The following is a 17,815-nucleotide window of genomic DNA, read 5'->3' on the forward strand; positions in this document are numbered from 1 at the left end:
CTCCCCTTCTACCACCCCTAGTTCGTTTCCCAGAGTTAGCAGTCTTTACGTTCTGTCTCCCTTTCTGATATTTCCCACACATTTCTTCTCCCTTCCCTTATATTCCCTTTCACTATTATTTATATGGGGACTACATTCTTTAGAAGAGAAGCTATGAGAGAAAGCTCTAAAGGACAACATCTCAATGGGAGACCTGAGAGCCAGGGACAGGGAGAGAAAGATTCTAGGAACATAAAAGAAAAGTGGGCCATGTGGGCATTCCATTCTGAGGTGGCTATAAATTACTTTTCATGGTTGTATTGCTTTCTGCACTTTTAAGGTTGTTTTTTTATGCAAGAAGATGGTGAGAGAAATAGAAGGATGCCTCCTATATCTTAAGCTTCTCAGGGACAAGTGTTATATCTGCGCATGGAAGAAATAATCTTGAACAAGGTAGAGAGAAAGTAAAAAAGTAGGGTGTCAGAATTAAAACTAATGCCAAGGAGTAATGACTGAAAAACAATGATACTGAGGAGAAAAAGAAGAAACTGTTCTTTGAATCTCTCTCACTACTCTGAGGCTCCTTCTAGAAAGAATGACATATAATCAGCTGCAGAAATAGCATCTTGTGATCCAACACTTCTAGTAGGAAGCATGGGGGCCCATGCTTTAAGATCTAAAAATCTTAAAAGGGATTCCAGGAGAGGAGCCGAATCCCTGAAGAGGATGCATGGGTGAGGATAAAAAAAAGAGCTAAATTAAAACATCACTGGGAGAGCTAACTGCTGAATGCCTGGCTGGCTAGAAAATATGGACAAATTATTCTTAAAATAGACACACAACAGATACTGAGGTAACATACAGCACTTTGGGATGATTTCAAAGTTCTGGGAAGCGTCAGACAATGTTTTGTTTTTCTTTTTTCTTTTCTTTTCAAACTTGACTTATTGAAAATTTGACCCTCAAAAGAGAGCAGGAAGACTTTTTTTCTAGATTTACTTCTGACTAACAAAGAAGTGCTTAATGAAGTGGAAACAGTCATGTCATCTTTAATTTCAAGACAGTGAAAGATGAGAATACAGAGAATTATCAGATTTCAACTGTTTTGAAAAATGAAGTCTACTGAAAAGAAAGGCTGGTGCCAGAGACTGAACAACAGAGAATGATTCAAGATGACTAAGAAGTACAGACGAATGACACTGGAATGATAATACCACAGAGTTCTCCAATGAGGGAAAAGAAAGAAGTGACACCAAGTACAAAGTTGGAAGAGACAGATTTACAGGGAGATGGAAAGGTCAGCAACATAGCCATGAGTATACCAGTCATTGGCAGGGGGTCCCATTTATGGACCAGTCAGGCCCTTCATTGCTGGTCTCTTCTCCTCCAGCACTCAACATCTGAAAACACCTCTACAGTGATGAGAAAGGGATGGGAAACTGGGTACCCTGTGCTCACTGCTCCAGCTCCTGTACCTTGCACAGGTAGTGGAATACAGTAGGTGCTCAATTGATGTCCTCTCAATAAATGAATGAATCTAAAAAACAAATCTGTGCACACTGAGCCTTCCAGTAGATTTTGAGGCCTTCTAACACAGGATATTCCTAAAAGACAACAACAACCTCGAAGGTGGGTTTCTTGAAGATTAGAACACATAATATTTCTAGGATCTCACTGTTCAGGTCATTTTAACTATTCTCAGAACAAGAAACTAATGGAGGAAGAGCCACTGCTTGGGGAAGGAAGACCAAATATTAAAGAGAGAAAAAAGAACCAACCAATTTTTTTGTTCCCCACTTTTCAGTTGAGGGGATAAATAGGAAAGACCACAGGATGAAGAAGAAGAGTGTAAAACAGACTGTCTCAGATCAGACTGTTGGATTTCGATCTTCATTCTGCCATTTCTTAGCTGTGGAACCCTAGGCAGGTTACTTAAGCTCTCTGAATCTCAATTTATTCCTCTACAAAATGGCAATTAGAATAGTACTTCTCTCACAGACAGCTGGTGTTAACATTTCCTAGATATACAACCTTGAATGAGGTTATAGGCATTTTGAGGTAAGGGATTTTATTCTGCTCGAGAAACTGAGCTTTTGTGAGCCTCAGAGTATTCACCTACCTAATGGGGAAAACAGTACTAATCTCATGAAATTGTTCTAAGTATTTTATGAATTGATACATGTACATCTTCTAGCATTCTCCTGCCAGTAGGTATACTGTATGTATGTGAGTTTTCTTTTCTTTTTCCTTTTGCTGCTCAAACAATGTTTACTGGCTATTGACTTAATGAATTAGCGTGCCATTCTAGGCTCTTTGAACTAGAATTCATACTCCAGCCTCTCCTCCCTCTACTCTGCCCATGCACCGCGTCCCCACCCCCGCAAACATCTCAGTCTCTATTCCATATATTCTCCAATCAGCACTGGCCATTTCCTACTTTTGTGCCCTTCTTTTTTAATTTTTTATTTAAATTCAATTTGCCAACATATAGTGTAACACCCAGTGCTCATCCCATCAAGTGCCTTCCTCATTGCCTGTCACACAGTCACCCCATCCTCCCACCCACCGCCCCTTCTGCAACTCTTTGTTTCCCAGAGTTAGGAGTCTCTCATGGTTTGTGCCCTTCTAAGCAAACTCTTCTCTCCTTTTTTCAGACAAATATTCCACTTCCTTTTTCAAATCACAACTCTAGATTTCTGTGATTTATGGAGAACCAGGGTAAATGTATAACTAAAAAGTCTTCATGAGGCATAGAATTACATTATTCTTTGAAGTCTTAAACACTTTCCAGTCCTTATCATTTTACTACTTAAATCTAATGATCACTAAGAAGGACAAAATCTTATCCCATTATTAGGTGTTTATTTGTTTGCTTGTCTAGTGGCTAGAGATCAGCAATTGATAGTAACTGAGAGCTGGATTCTAAACTCAGAAACTTTGGGTCTCCAAAAGTAGAGAAATAAGTGCTATCACATAAAGTAGAAAGAGTCTAATTTCCATCTAGTTCACATTTTATCAAGGCCAATTCTATCTAGAACACTATTTAAAATAGTTCATTTTTCCTAAAAAAAAAAAAATTGTCTCTAGATCCATGCAGGTATTTTTCTTATTTTTTTTTTAATTAAGCAACATGTTTCGAAGGAGAAATTTTGAGGTCCTGAGAATATTTCATTTTATTATGTATACCATATTGATTCATACTGTATTTTCAGATGCCTTTACTTTTATCTAAAAAGAAAAAAATGAGATTCCTTCTTTTCCACTGTCATGCTACTAGAAAAATGAGCAAATCACTTTATTAGGTAAAATGTGGGCTGATCAGATCTGTAAGGGGGTACTTTCCCAGACTGAGCAACAAAATCTTGACTCTAGAGGTCAGGGAGGGATATTTAGTCCCCCCAGAGTTTTCCAATAACTCCATAATTTAAAAGATGGGAAGAGAATTTGTTGAGAATTCTCTTAATTCATAATCATGATCAGGTAAGGAGTTAGGATACATAAACAACTACACAGAATCTTACACCTGAACTTGTGCGATGAGTTTCTAGGTTCTCCCTAAGGAGCATGGGGGAATGGCTTCCCCTCCAGCCAGCAGGTACTCCTTCCTCCATGCCCTGTTTAATACACTACGGTCTGATATGCTTGCCTGGATGTCAGCCCCTTGCCTCGAGTCATTGTCCAGGGTCACAAGGAGTTGACCCTGGTAATGGCTGCTTCAGATCTCAGCTTCCCAAACCACTATGGAGACCAGGGTTACTCGTCTCAAGTATGCTGGGTGAAGCATCTCTTCCAGGATGGGGTCACAACAGAAGAGAGTTCTTATGATGTCACACAAGCGACTGTCCTTCCAGCAAGAGATTCTATTGTATTTCTTGCTTAACTAGTTCATGTTAGAACCACATATATTACAGTGTATATCATTAAGCCAAAGGAATATACACATCATATACCTGTATAGAGAGATGTACACAGGACACACAGAGCCTGTACTGTCTGACTACTGGTGACTATAGCATAATGCATTTCCCATGCATTTGTTAGAAAATTAAACATCTCTACTGAAAACTGTGTTTTCTTTCCAAAGCCAAGCAGACAGAAACTCAAGCTCAAAATAGCTGAAAGGAATTGAGTTTGGCACACTGGAATAGTAGCATGAATAACAGTAGGTGTAATATACTATTGCAAACCACAGTTATTCTCTGAGTATTCTGTTAATTAAAAGGTGTTGGCTTTAGGAGGCAACTCTCATTTTTTCAAAAGTGTTTGAAGAATATTTCTCTAGTCTACAAATTTAATTGGTTTCAGGGGTATATGATTAGTCAGACTAACAGCTTTACTTAGAGCTTTAAAGGAGCTACTAAATCTTTTTAAAAACACACACACAATGTGTTTGGCATACTTCCTTTGAAGTGTTCACATGTGGTTTTTCTGTAATTCACAGGTCTCCTTTGGTTGATAAAAAAAGCAAGAAGCACATATTCTATGCCCTGCTTTGTTGTGTGAATGTGGGTAACATTTTGGTTTTCTTTACTTTTGTAAGTGAAAAGTCAGTCAACTGACTAAATGATAAAGTATTGGACTCACACTAGCAAAAATACTTAAAAGTATCATTCTGTATAGGTGAGCAGACTGCCTTAAAGTTCATTATCAATTATAGGAAAGATTTTTCAGCTACTTGCATATTTCCAATAGATGAAATAACTATTCTCCATATAAACAGCATTGGGGAATACTTTCCTTTTTGAATAGTTGAGGGAAAGCACGTGGCTTACTGAAATATGTAAGAGTTAGAGGGTACATGTTAACAAAGTTAAAAATCATGCATGGACTCAAAACTCTATTGTGCATGGGCAAGGAACAACCTCACTTCTTGGCTCTAACTATTTGTCGTTTGCAGGTCCAGGTGGAAAACTAGAAATAAATGTTACAAATCCATAATCATTTACTTTTGTCTATATCCTTTCTTACTCTAGAGAGGAAATAAAATATGTGACTCAACTATCATCAATTATTTACATTTTAGCACAATAAGGGCTTGTGCTACCCATGTCAAGGCCTAGAGAATCAGAACTCAAGGATTCATGTTACCCACTTGTATTTCTGGATTTTAGGGAAAAAACTGTTAGATGTGGGAGCCCTAGACTTTTGAAGCTCAGTGACACTACTTTATCATTTTTTACCAGATTCTTTCCCGCTATTAAGAATATAATCCAAGTAGAAATATTGCTGCTACTGGGAAGGAAGAGAGATTACTACCAACACTATAATCACTATCACTTACTCAGGGTTTCTTATGTGTCAGGCAAGGTTATCTATAAGCCCCGTTTTACTTAATTTTACCAAACAATATTCAGTGCAGGTATTCTCATTTTGCGGAAAGGTAATACTTGCTCAAGATCTCACATTAACAAGTGACAATGTGAAGACAATGTGATTAACCACTACACATATTTCTAAAAATGATCTGGTCATCAGATACTTTTTCTAAATGTCCCATTCAGTATCAAAAATTATTAACTACTCAAATGCTTTTGACTCCAAGAGCTATAGTTCACAATATATAGTACCCACAAAATACATCTAATATCCATTCCAGCTGGGGAGAAATCACCTTGAGCGAGCCATAAAAACATGGATTATAGCAATGAAGTGCATCCGGCTTCCTCCCACAAGTTCAATATTATTCTTGAGGAATAACTCCAACCTGACTTCACCCAAATGTATTCTTCTTTCACTAATTTGAGAACAGTAATAACCCTAGCCTCTTCTTTTTTTCAGTTTGCATCTTCTAAGTGCTTTTCTATAAGTCACATTATATAAATTCTTTCCATATGCATTCAGTAAAAAGCCAGGTTCTCAACCTTAGCACTACTGACATTTTGGTACAGACGTTTCTTTGTTGTGTGGTGCTGTCCTGTGCACTGTAGGATGTTTATCAGTATCCTTGGTCAGAGCAGCTTCTCAGTTGTGACAACCCATCATGTTTCTGGACATTACTGAATGACCTCTGAGGGGAGGAAATTTGCCTCTGGTTCAGTACCACTGATGAAAAGCTTTTTCATTTTCCCCCATCTCCCTTCCCTCCCTACTGTGTGTGTGTGTGTGTGTGTGTGTGTGTGTGGTTCATATACTAGTTTAGCATTTTTACTGGACATCCTTTATGCCTATCCAAGTCTGTGCTCTCTTATATCTCAGAAGTATTGGTTAAGTGAAATTTTTAAGCGCTTCTTTTATGTACATGATATAGAGCAGACACTGAAGAAACAGTAAATATCCAAAGCTATAGCTGTCAGGGAACACTGAGTGATATTACACAAGAAAGGCTTTGGTGATCAAAATAAAAGTATCTCTGGGAGAGAATAAATGTCCACAAATTCTTTCCTTTCTTGCACCTGGAGCCTTGTAATAAGATGTTCCAGATTCTCCCAACAAGAGCTATAGTGTATTTCTCTACTACTTGAATATGGATTGGCCAAAGGACTTGTTTTGGCCAAAAGAATATTAGTAAACATGACACAAGCAAAGGCTTGAGAAATGCTTGGATATTGGGCTATGCTTGGCTATCCTTTCATCACTATGTGAACTATGCTAGCCTACTGAATAATAATAGGCAAGTGACCCTATCATACCCATTGTTTCATCTCATAACCAAGTGCCAGACATGTGAGTGAGGCCATCAATTACCAGCTGACCATGAATACATGAATGAGCCCAAGTGAGACCAGTAAAAGAACCATCTAAGATAAGCCTGGCCCAAGTCAGACCCAGAAATTCATGAGCAACATATAGGATTCTTATTTTGAGCCATTATCTTTGGGGGTAGCTAGTTACAGGGCAGGAGATAAATGATACAGCATCCATTTCTGCCTATTAAAGACTTGTATCCAAAACAGGCTTTCAAATGCCCCTCTCATTGGTATAGAAATCAAACAAATGCTGATGCAGCAAAAAGAACACAGCTAGAAAGAAAGTCTTCAAGTTTAAGTGTGAGAGACAGAATCGAAGATACACAGTCATTCCATGATTCCTGTAAATGAGGCAGCCGGCGTTTTATAAGATATTTGAAAGGCAATGCCTTTAGTAAAAATTCACTTTTAGTGTACATTTAACTTTGCAAATGAACAAGGTAGAGAATGTAATAAAGAGAGCTATGAAACAGGGAGCCTAGTGCAGAAGACAAGGGAAGAAAAACCAGACCAGATCGTAATGAAGAGCATGCTATTGATAAAAGATGATCAGCAGTTCCAAAATCCATTTCTCCACTTGGGTATAACCAGCTAGGGAAAACTGTACAGTTCTCATTAGAGGAAATATATTGCTTTTCTACTGAAAATGTTAGCACTTTAAAAAATTCCTGAACTAAACAACCCAATCTGTTGTTTATTTATTTTTAACAGAATTGCTCCTACTTGAATATTAGAGATATGATTTTATAGCCAAACATGAGCAAAACCAGGTAATAAGCAGCACTCTACACAATTCAGTCTAAAGGACTCTCTTATTTTGGAGGGTAACTTACATTTTTATTCTAAGTAGCAAAATAATCAGCAATGAGTTTTTAATATTGCTATATGTGTGCCATGCCTTCATAAGCCTCACTCACAAGATGAGGCCTGCTACTTAAGGTGTTAGATTAATCTTTTCCTTCCTCACCAAAACCAGTGCAATGTCTGATACACAGTAGGGCCTCAACCAACATTTGCTGCTGTTATCAGATTAGAAAAAAGCACAATATACTAAGCAGTGCATTAACATTCAGGGATGGGGCTATATATACATAGAGAGACAGAGAGACAGAGGGAGGTGGGGAGAGGCAGACTGATTCATTCATCAGAGTTTTAATCTGGAGTTTCATCAAGCAGAACAAAAACAGAAATCATTAGCTCCAATGTAAATGAAGCAGTATTAAGTAGTCATAAAATGTAGATTCTTTTTGTTCTGAATTCATAACACTTTATTTTTCTACAGAACTTTGAACAGTGTAAAAATGTCTTTTTAGTAATTTTCTCTGTTGATGCTTCACCACAACACTGCAGTCTGGGCAGGGAGAGCATCATTACTACCAATTTGTAAGAGAGAAACTAAATTTGGATAAATTAAAATACTTTTCCAAAATCAAGATGTAGTAAATTAGATGGAAGTTTCCAAGCAATCTATGTTTTAAGAATGAAGGCTTGGACTTGAGTGATTAAAAGGGAATTCATGAAAAATAAATAACCCCAGTAAAAATCTGCAAAGGAGCTGAATAGACATTTCTCAAAAGAAGACATATGAATGGCCAACAAGCACATGAAAAGATGTTCAACGTCAGTCATCATCAGGGAAGTGGAAATCAAAACCAAAATGAAGTGCCACCTTACACCTGTTCAGATGGCTGCTATGAGAGAGAGAGAGAGAGAGCAAGAGAGTAAGAGAAAAAGAGAGAGAGAATATTTGTTGGTGAAGGAATGTACAACGGTGCAGGTGCTATGGAAGACAGTATGGAGGTTCCTCAGAAAATCAAAAACAGAAATACCATATGACCAGGATATTCCCACTTGTGAATCTATATTTAAAAGGATTGAAAATAGGATTTCAAAGACATAGAGATATTTGGACACTCCTCTGTTCATTACAGCATTATTCACAATAGGCAAGATCTGGAAACAACCTAAATGTCCATTAATGGATTAAAAAAATGGGGTGCGTCTATACAATGAAATATTATACAGCCTTAAAAAAGAAAAAATTCTGTCATTTGCTACAGTTTGTTTTCATAAGATGAACAATCTAGAGATCTTTTGCACAACAATATGCATACAGTTAATTGTACCATATACTTTATTTTTTTTTTAAGATTTTATTTATTTATTCATGAGAATGCACAGAGAGGAGAGAGAGAGAGAGGCAGAGACGCAGGCAGAGGGAGAAGCAGGCTCCATGCACCGGGAGCCCGACGTGGCATTTGATCCCGGGTCTCCAGGATCGCGCCCTGGGCCAAAGGCAGGCGCCAAACCGCTGCGCCACCCAGGGATCCCCTGTACCATATACTTTAAAACGGTTAAGATAGTGAGTTTTGTGTTATGTATTTTTTTGTTATGTATTTTTTTTTGCCACAATTTGAAAAAGTGAAATCCCTGCACCAGGCAAAATAGGAACATTATTCTTTCCCTTCCGAGTTAAGGAAGTTTAAAAGGGATCTTTGAATACCAAAATAAACACCATCTTATAAATAAGAGTGGTTCTGATAGAGGCACCTCGGTGGCTAGGTTGGTTAAGTGTCCAACTCCTGATTTCAACTCAGGCCATGATCTCAGGGTCATGAAATCGAGCTCCGTGTTGAGCTTTGCGCTCAGCAGGGAGTCTGCTTCTCTCTCTCCCTCTGCCCCTCCCCCTGCTCGTGTTCTCTCTCTACCTCTCTCTCTCTCAAATAAATAAATAAATAAATAAATAAGCCTTTTTAAAAAAGGGAGAGTGGTTCTGATACACTAAGACCCAGTGGAAAATGACCAGTTCATTTTTCTGTCATTACTATTCCTTCATATCCTCTTTGTAGCATTTGTGGAGTAATCAGAATATGCCAAGACCTACCTGTAGTGGATACTATGGCGCTCCATTGAGTTCTCTCCTGGAGTAGATGGACCCCAGATACTAGTAGTAATGACTGCTAATAGATTATAGCTGCATCTCTCCCTGTGGCTTGCTCTTAGCACTTGGATACCAAGTTCAAGCCCCTGAACCTCAACTGAAGACAACCCTGAAGAACAAATCCAGCTCCAATGCTTCCTGTTGGACTGGTTTACACTACAGCAGCAACTGCACTGTGGGTCAGCCTCTCCCCTCTGCCCAATACTCTCCCTCTCACTTTCTTGTCGGTAGATCTACCAAGAATACTTCCCAGTAAACCTTCTGTATGCAGCTTTTGTTCTCAGAGATGCTTTCCAAGGAATCCAACCTAAGCCACAGTTCCTTTGGTCTATATACATAATAGTTTATTTCTCATACCTAAAAGTAACATGATGTTTCTAGCCATTCAGTCTTAGAATAATATGTAAAATTATTTATTATTATCACATGCTATAATATTCAATATTCAACTGAATGCTTTGGAAAATGATTTTTAAAAATCATGCAAAGGATTGGTAGCATATTTCTTGCTTACAGGCTTACAAAAAGTTTTGTACTCTTTAGTTATACTTGAATTTCAATTTATCATCTGAGTTGCTGTTTAAGATAAATCTAAACACATCCTATAGCTAAAACCCCGAAGAGTTTGACAAATCCAAACACTGAAGTCTTGAACTCTGTCTCCATAATGACATTGGAAATGTAACCACTCCCTTGTGTTGGTTTGAGGTGACTGTGCTGGGCTAAACTTAGCTTTTAAAGTTCTGGGTCATTAAACACGTTATGAACTGCAGGTATGGCAAACACACCAACCGAAGTAGTGAAAGTAGCTACATCAAAATCAATTCATGTTTTCATTTAACTTGTAGAAAAGCACACCATGCCCACAAGTGCAATAGCTACCAAATATACAATAGGAACCAAAATTCAAAGATAGAAAACAAGTACCAATTATGTAGGAAAAACTGCTTATAACAAGCACAAAAATAAGATTGTGATGTGTTTATTTAAATCATGCCCACCAAACCATCTCAAATTCCTTTTCAAAGTAGAATAATAAATAAAAACATATTGTTCAGTGGTTATAAATCATGCTATTGAAATGGCAAGACTCCCAGGAGCAACAGCATGGCAGTTTTCATGCACATACTTGCTATTGCCTTGGACTTGAATCTCATTGTCTTAATCTTTTGGATGAATGGGTTTCAAATGAAGATGTAAAGAGAGTCTGGGAAAGCTGTGAGTCTGTGGTTTTTGAAATAGGAACGTAGCATACTTTGTTGATTTAAAAAGGTCTGTGAAGCTGTACTGTTGTAGAGCTGGTTTATTCTAAAATCTCTTATTTTTGCTGCTGAAGATTAGGAAATTGCATCAGATTAGGACTAATGTTAATTCCTCTTAAAAAAAATCTGTAAATCGGGATCCCTGGGTGGCACAGCAGTTTAGCGCCTGCCTTTGGCCCAGGGCGTGATCCTGGAGACCCAGGATCGAATCCCACGTCGGGCTCCCTGCATGGAGCCTGCTTCTCCCTCTGCCTATGTCTCTGCCTCTCTCTCTCTCTCTGTGTGACTATCATAAATAAATAAAATTTAAAAAAAAATCTGTAAATTATTTAAACCCTACTAATACCAGTACTTTTTCCATGATGGCAATGTTTTACAGAAAAAATATGGGCGGGGTGCCTAGGTGATTCAGTGGGTTAAGTGTCTGACTCTTGATTTCAGCTCAGGTCATGATCTCAGCATCACGGGATCGAGTCTCACATTGGGCTCCATGGCTCAGTGTGGAGTCTGATTGTCCCTCTCTCCCTGCTCCTCCTCTGCTCACATGCACACATACTCTCTCATTCTCTCTCAAATAAGTAAATAAAGAAAATCTTTTTTAAAAAATATGGAATTACACCAAATTTTGCATTTTAAAACATTACTTGAAAATAAACTTCTAAATAAAATGAAGTTGTATTTAAGATTCAAATATTTTAACTCAATTACACAGTCCACATACTATTTTTTTTTCATTAGGAGAAAGGTAATCTTTAAAACTGATATTTCCTTTATCCTGAGATATTTTGGTAAGAACTAGAAGTAAATATGTATTTCCTCTATTGTTAATATTATTTTAAGATCAAAAGATATGGAGGGGGAAATTTTTCATTAAGTTACGTTCCAGAATCTCTAGCTTGTTAGGTAAAAGTAACAAGCAAACTTAATTGAAACATTAACTCCTCTCTAGGGCTTACCAAACTAGAGAAAATAGAAAATAGAAAGCAAAGTAACTACACAGTTTTGAGGAACATATACATGTACATATAGTTTTAAGTTGGTAAAATTCTTTATTTTTGCCTTGTTACATGGTAGAAAGAATGAAAAAAGTCACCAAAGTTGCTTTTCCTACTTCACCCTCAATCACAGGCATGATTATGCTACTCTTAATAATGGATTGCTACTTTCTAGGACTTTAATACATAAAGTACACTGTTTGTGCAGTATAAAAACCTCAGCAGAAGCAAATAGCTATGCAGGAAGGCCAATTTCCAAAAAAAAAAAAAAAAAAAAAAAAGTATGGCCTACTTAGTACTTGGAGCCCGACGTTCCCATTCAAGTTGCAGTACAAATGGGACAGAAGAAAGAGCATACAGATCAAACGCAGAGACCGTATGGCTGAGATGGATAATCTTTGTGATTAACGAGGGGGCCTCAGGGCATCACAACTGGGTGACTTTAACAGGTGAGACAGTAACAAGTCAGAGCTCTTGGATTTATCTATTTTCAGGAATGATCTTTTGGGCCATACTGATTTGGATTCTCTTATCACCAAATTCCAAAAATGAATAAGGAGATCACTCTATAAAAATAAGTTATCAGTGACTTCATTTCCAATGCCATGTAGTCATAGAAACTTGAGAAGATTTTCAGAAAAGTTAACCTATTTTATATACCGATGATCATAGATGTTCTATCTGGTAGCATCTCAAAAGCTGTGTCATTAAAAAAATATCCCATCACTTAGCAATTAACGAAAACCAAGGTCCAAAGTGTTGAATGGTTTGTCCAAGATTCCCAACCCTCAGCTGGCAAGTGACCAGATGAGGACCAGATCTCAGGCCTATGATTCCCCAATTTAGTTATCTTGTTACTGTGTCAGTGGTTTACAGTATTATGAGCATGCCTTTAAAATCTCAAATATAATTACATGCCTATGCATAATAATTGTGTATCTAGTATGCATAGACTGAGAAAAAGTGACAAAAATCAATTGATTCTGAATTTGATAATACTTTAATATAACTTTGCATTTTATTAATTTTTTTTTTTTTTTTTTGCATTTTATTAATTGCAGTAGCATTCACATCACTCTGAAAATAGGTACTACATATATGCGGGAGACAAATCACTTATTTGATCCACAGGCAATACTTAATGTGCTCAGAGATTAGAGAAATCCTTTCCATAATTCTAGGAAATCTCCATTATCTCCAGCCCCTAGGCTGAGAACCTGTTTTTTTTTTTTTTCTTAAAGATTTTATTTATGAGAGACAGACAGAGGCAGAGACACAGGCAGAGAGAGAAGCAGGCTCCATGCAGGGAGCCCAACGTAGGACTCGATCTCGACTTGGGACTGGATCCCCAGTCTCCAGGATCACACCCTGGGCAGAAGGCGGTGCTAAACTGCTGAGCCACCCAGGCTGCCCAGCTGAGAACCTCTGTAATGTCATCACTATCTCACAATGCTACTCTGATCAACTATCTTCAAAACTCTCATTCCTTCCTCTTACAATTGGTTTCAGTTTCAGTGTTAACTAACAACGATATTGTAATCATTTGAAGATGGATAGTGTCAAAGCCAGAAAAAACTCCATTTTTGAAATGGTTTATTAGTTTTATAAATTGGAGCAGACTCGGGTATCTGGGTGGCTCAGTTGGTTAAGTGTCTGCCTTTGGCTCAGGTCATGATCCCAAGGTCCTGAGATTGAGCCCCTGTCAGGCTCCCTGCTCAGCAGGGAGTCTGCTTCTCCCTCTACTGTGCCCCTCATCCCTGCCCCCCACTCATGCTCTCTCTCTTTTGCTAAAATAATAAGCTCTAAAACAAAATAAATTAGAGCAGACTCAAGATTGTTAAAATAACAATACTCTCACATTCTGATATGCTTTTCTGAATGTGAGACAAAAGGCACAGTCAGAGCTGGAACACTTGAGTCTGGTTATCCTGCAGTCAGTTGCACTCACTTTTATATATGCTGGCCCCTGATGTGATTACCTTCAACCAGACAGGTGATTGCCACCACCATGGGTAACGAGACTGTGCGCTAGGGATGAGACAAAAATTAAGAAACACCCAAGGACCATGTCTAAAACCTTGAATTTGTCTCCATTCTACTTACAAGAAATTATTTTCCACTACTTACCCCAAGGGCATATGTTGTCTCAGACTAGCCAATCTCTTCCTGCAGTATTCAATATGCCTTCTTTCTTTACAAAATAAATTTGTCCAAGCTATTCCTCAGATTTAACTATCTCCTTCACTTACTCTAATCCTTCTTATTCTTTATGATCAGAATCTCAACAGTGTCAAGACACTGTTGACAACATGAATTACCCTGATGGTCCCCTTTTCTGAAACTCTATGTTAATCACAGTCTTCATGTAAAAAGTTTCTATGTGTTTGATTACATAGTTCCTCATATTATTCTTTATTGCACCAATTATAAAATTCTAGAACTGGAAGGAATTTGTGGAAATTTCAATGCTGAACTTTAAAATCTGGCACCTCTGAGCATTGTAAATCTTATATTGAATTGCTTTACATATAGTTTAGTAGACCCTTAATATTCTCAAGAGGTGTGTTCAAGAGTCCTTGCAAATCAAAAAGCAGATGTGTGTGATCAGCTAGGCTTACTTAGGAGTTAAGGGATTTACCTCTGCCCAAAAGTTTCTCAGAACATGAGATCAGTGCTAGAAGCTTTACATATTTTAACCACCCAACCATCCAATGAAGTAGATGTTATCAAACCTACTGAAAATAACCACATATCATGGACTTTCAGAAAGCAATTTTCTATCACTTCATGTGAATTATTTATCTCAGGACAAAAATGTAAGGTTTCCTACTTATATAATGAAAACCAAATTGCATCTGTTATTTTAAAAATTATTTCTTAGTCTCTAAAATCATTCCTGATTATCTGCCCTAAAGCAAAATTGTCAAAATATAAAAAGATTTTAAAAATATTTTTATCATTAGAAATCAACATGGGGATTTAATTTTCATTTAGAATATTTTCCAAAAAGAAATAACGAATTCATAAATAAGAAACCTTTTCTCATGTGAATCTGGTAGAATGAATTCAGTCTAATAGAATGGATTTCATTCAAATATTATTATTGAATAATTACTAACTTGGTGAAAGGTTTGAACCAAATCAATAAGAGAGACCTGTAGATGAATGCATTGATATATTTATTTCCAGGGCATTTTAAGAAATATAACCGAGTTGTTTTTATTTTCATTAAACTGTGAATATAATTCATAACAAAGGAAAATTATATTCTAGATACACAGGAAATACTAAAGGGGTTACTCTTTAGGGTTAAGTGCTAAGGAAGTTACCATATGCAGGTTTTCCTGACAATTATATATTTTGAAAGAAAAAATTCTAATATTGTATTATCTGAGATACAGTTGGACTGGTTTAGAGCAAAACTAGGGTATGGGAAGTGGTATTAAAATTGATTGAAGGTTATAGTATATGTCTAAAATCTTGGGCATCATTAATAAAGCTCACTCTCCTTGGTCTTATTGCTCTATTCATATCCTTTCTGGAAGATAAACTACCTCAAAATTCAAGACCTAATAGTAATATACTATTATTGCAGAGTTGCTGTGAAACATTCCTGGGGCTGTGATGGGAATGATTGAGAGGACCACTAAACGCTGAAAAGTGGATGTGACCAGGGAATAGCTTGGCTGTTTGCCAGGGTAAGAAATAACTTGATATCGACATTAAGCAGCAGCTGAAGAATCTTTTCATAGTTTAGGCACTTTTTCTAAATCCTCCAGTTATGCTTCACTGATTAAATTATTAAGAACCTCTGATTTAGCTGTTTCATATTTTAGATGTGAATTGGAGATGTTTTGAAATGATTTCCATTATTCATGGTTTCTTGTTTTTCAAAATTAAACTTATAGGATGCTGAGATAATCCCTTTTTATTAGGTCTGCAGAAAATGAGAATACACTAAAGAGCAGAATTGCTGTATGAAAGTATCATTTTCCTTGACAATATCTTATGATGATGAGCCTATTATGATTTTTTTTCTTAGCTGGGCTATATATATCCCAATTACTATCGTTACACCAATTGTTAAAAATAAAAAAAAAGTGGCTCCTACTAACTTCCAGATTTAGGCCAAGATAAGATTCAAGGAAAGGTCAAGAAAAGGACAAGACACTAAATTTAGGAAGAGCCTCCCAATGTGAATGATTAACTTGTATATGATTAACTCTCTTTTAAAAATCTTTCTCATTGTCACCTACTTTACACAGAGCTTGAAGATAAGATTGCCTTTCATGGGTTCATTGGGAAAATATTAACTATATATCTTTGGGCCCAACATTATGCCAATGGTGTGAATACCATGATGTCCCTATACCCACTCTGCATTTCTCTTTCCTAGGAGAATTCCAATTCTCTTCAGGCTTCCATAGACTCCGCCTCCAATTCTATAGGTGGATTTAAATTCATTTGAAGTCTAGATTCGAGGCCAATCAAGATAATCCCAATCTCTTTACTTTGGTTTAAGGAACTCAAATTTTAAGTCAATCAGTCCATAACATCACTATGAATATTATGGTACAGGAATAGATATATATATATATATATATATATATATATATATATATATATATAAAACCTAGATCGATTGATCTGGCTGGTAGATAAATCCCTTAACCTACTCTTCAGGTAAGAGATTCTGCTTCTCACAGTGACAAACAATCATGTTGCCCCGTTGCTGATGGCAATCATCTTGAACACTGGAGAGACAAGTGAGGAGGTCAGAGCTGACATGAAGTGAAAATCTGAATAAAGAAAATCATATAGAAAGAATGTCAAAGCTCTGTTTGTACTGCATCTGGAGTCTGCTCTAATCTCTGAACTTCCATTTATATGAGATTATATCCTTATTGTTGAAGCTACTTTGAATGGGCATTGTCTTTCTCGCAGTCCAAAACATCTTAACTATTAAACACATCACCAGGGTTACAAAAAAAGACATTTTTCTTGGATTTAAGAAGTTTCTATCTTAGTGGGAGACATACACTCCAACAACAAATTTTATCCTAGAGAAGAAAGAGAATTATTGTACAACCCAAAGTAATACAATCAGCATGTTAAGAAGTAATGAACTTCCCATGTACAAGATAGGTTGAAAGAAATAGGAAGACCAATGATGAGGCTTTGCAGATGATCCCTGAAACAAAATGGTGGAGCTGAATTAAAAAGTTCAGGGTTGTTTGACTTATGACGGGATCAATAGGATTGGTGATTGGTTGTGTAAAGTAAGAAATGAAAAAGGGCTAGAATGACTCCTTGATTTCTAAGTTGGTGGATAGTAGTACCACCCACCCAGAGAGTATAGTAGGAGGAGTAAATTTTCTGAAGATAATGATAATATCAAATTCAGGCACACTGAGTTTAAAGTATGTGTGGAATGGCTAAGCGGTAGCTGGTTGGCAGGTGAAAATATGAGTCTGGAATTTAGGAGAGAAGTCTGAGCTAGAGATAATCACTGGCATAGTTTTAGTAGTCTTTCTCTTACATTCTTTAATATGCTGAATTGGTATTAAAGTGATTTTAGATGGTATATTTTGGGTTATATGTTTTTAACTATAACTTTAAAAATACAGAAGAAAAAATAAAAATTAAACAAATTAAAATACAGAAGAAATTTGACAATAGTTACAGCATGGGATATGACAAATTAGAACAGATGCCAGCTACAAAAGGATGTAGACTTGGGAGGGGTTAAGTCCTGGGTGATATCAACATTTAAGGGGCTGACAGAGGGAAAGAAGTCAACAAAGTAGGAATGGCAGTGAGTGACCAGAAAGTCACTGAAAATAAAACTAACCCAAACAAGAGAACATCCGACCTCAAAAACTAAAACAAGAAAGAATTAAAATTGAAAAGGACTGGGTGATTCTTGGTTAAGACTATCCAAAGCACTGAGGA

The 17,815-nt window shown here is 36.9% G+C and overlaps 1 protein-coding gene across 16 annotated transcripts in view; it reads right to left on the bottom strand.

Annotated features, from left to right (window-relative positions):
* Positions 1 to 17,815, bottom strand: part of DMD (dystrophin) — a 2,170,621-nt gene that overhangs the window by 631,573 nt on the left and 1,521,233 nt on the right. Inside the window, exon 1 of one of the 16 annotated variants that reach the window (XM_025439491.3) lies at positions 3,626 to 3,773. The exons of the other annotated variants lie outside the window; for them this stretch is intronic. The gene's annotated coding sequence lies outside the window, so the exon portion shown is untranslated. Of the gene's footprint in view, positions 1 to 3,625; positions 3,774 to 17,815 lie in introns of those variants that run through there. 16 annotated transcript variants of the gene reach the window in all.

The sequence above is a fragment of the Canis lupus genome, chromosome X, assembly GCF_003254725.2.
Source record: "Canis lupus dingo isolate Sandy chromosome X, ASM325472v2, whole genome shotgun sequence".
NCBI lineage: Eukaryota > Metazoa > Chordata > Mammalia > Carnivora > Canidae > Canis > Canis lupus.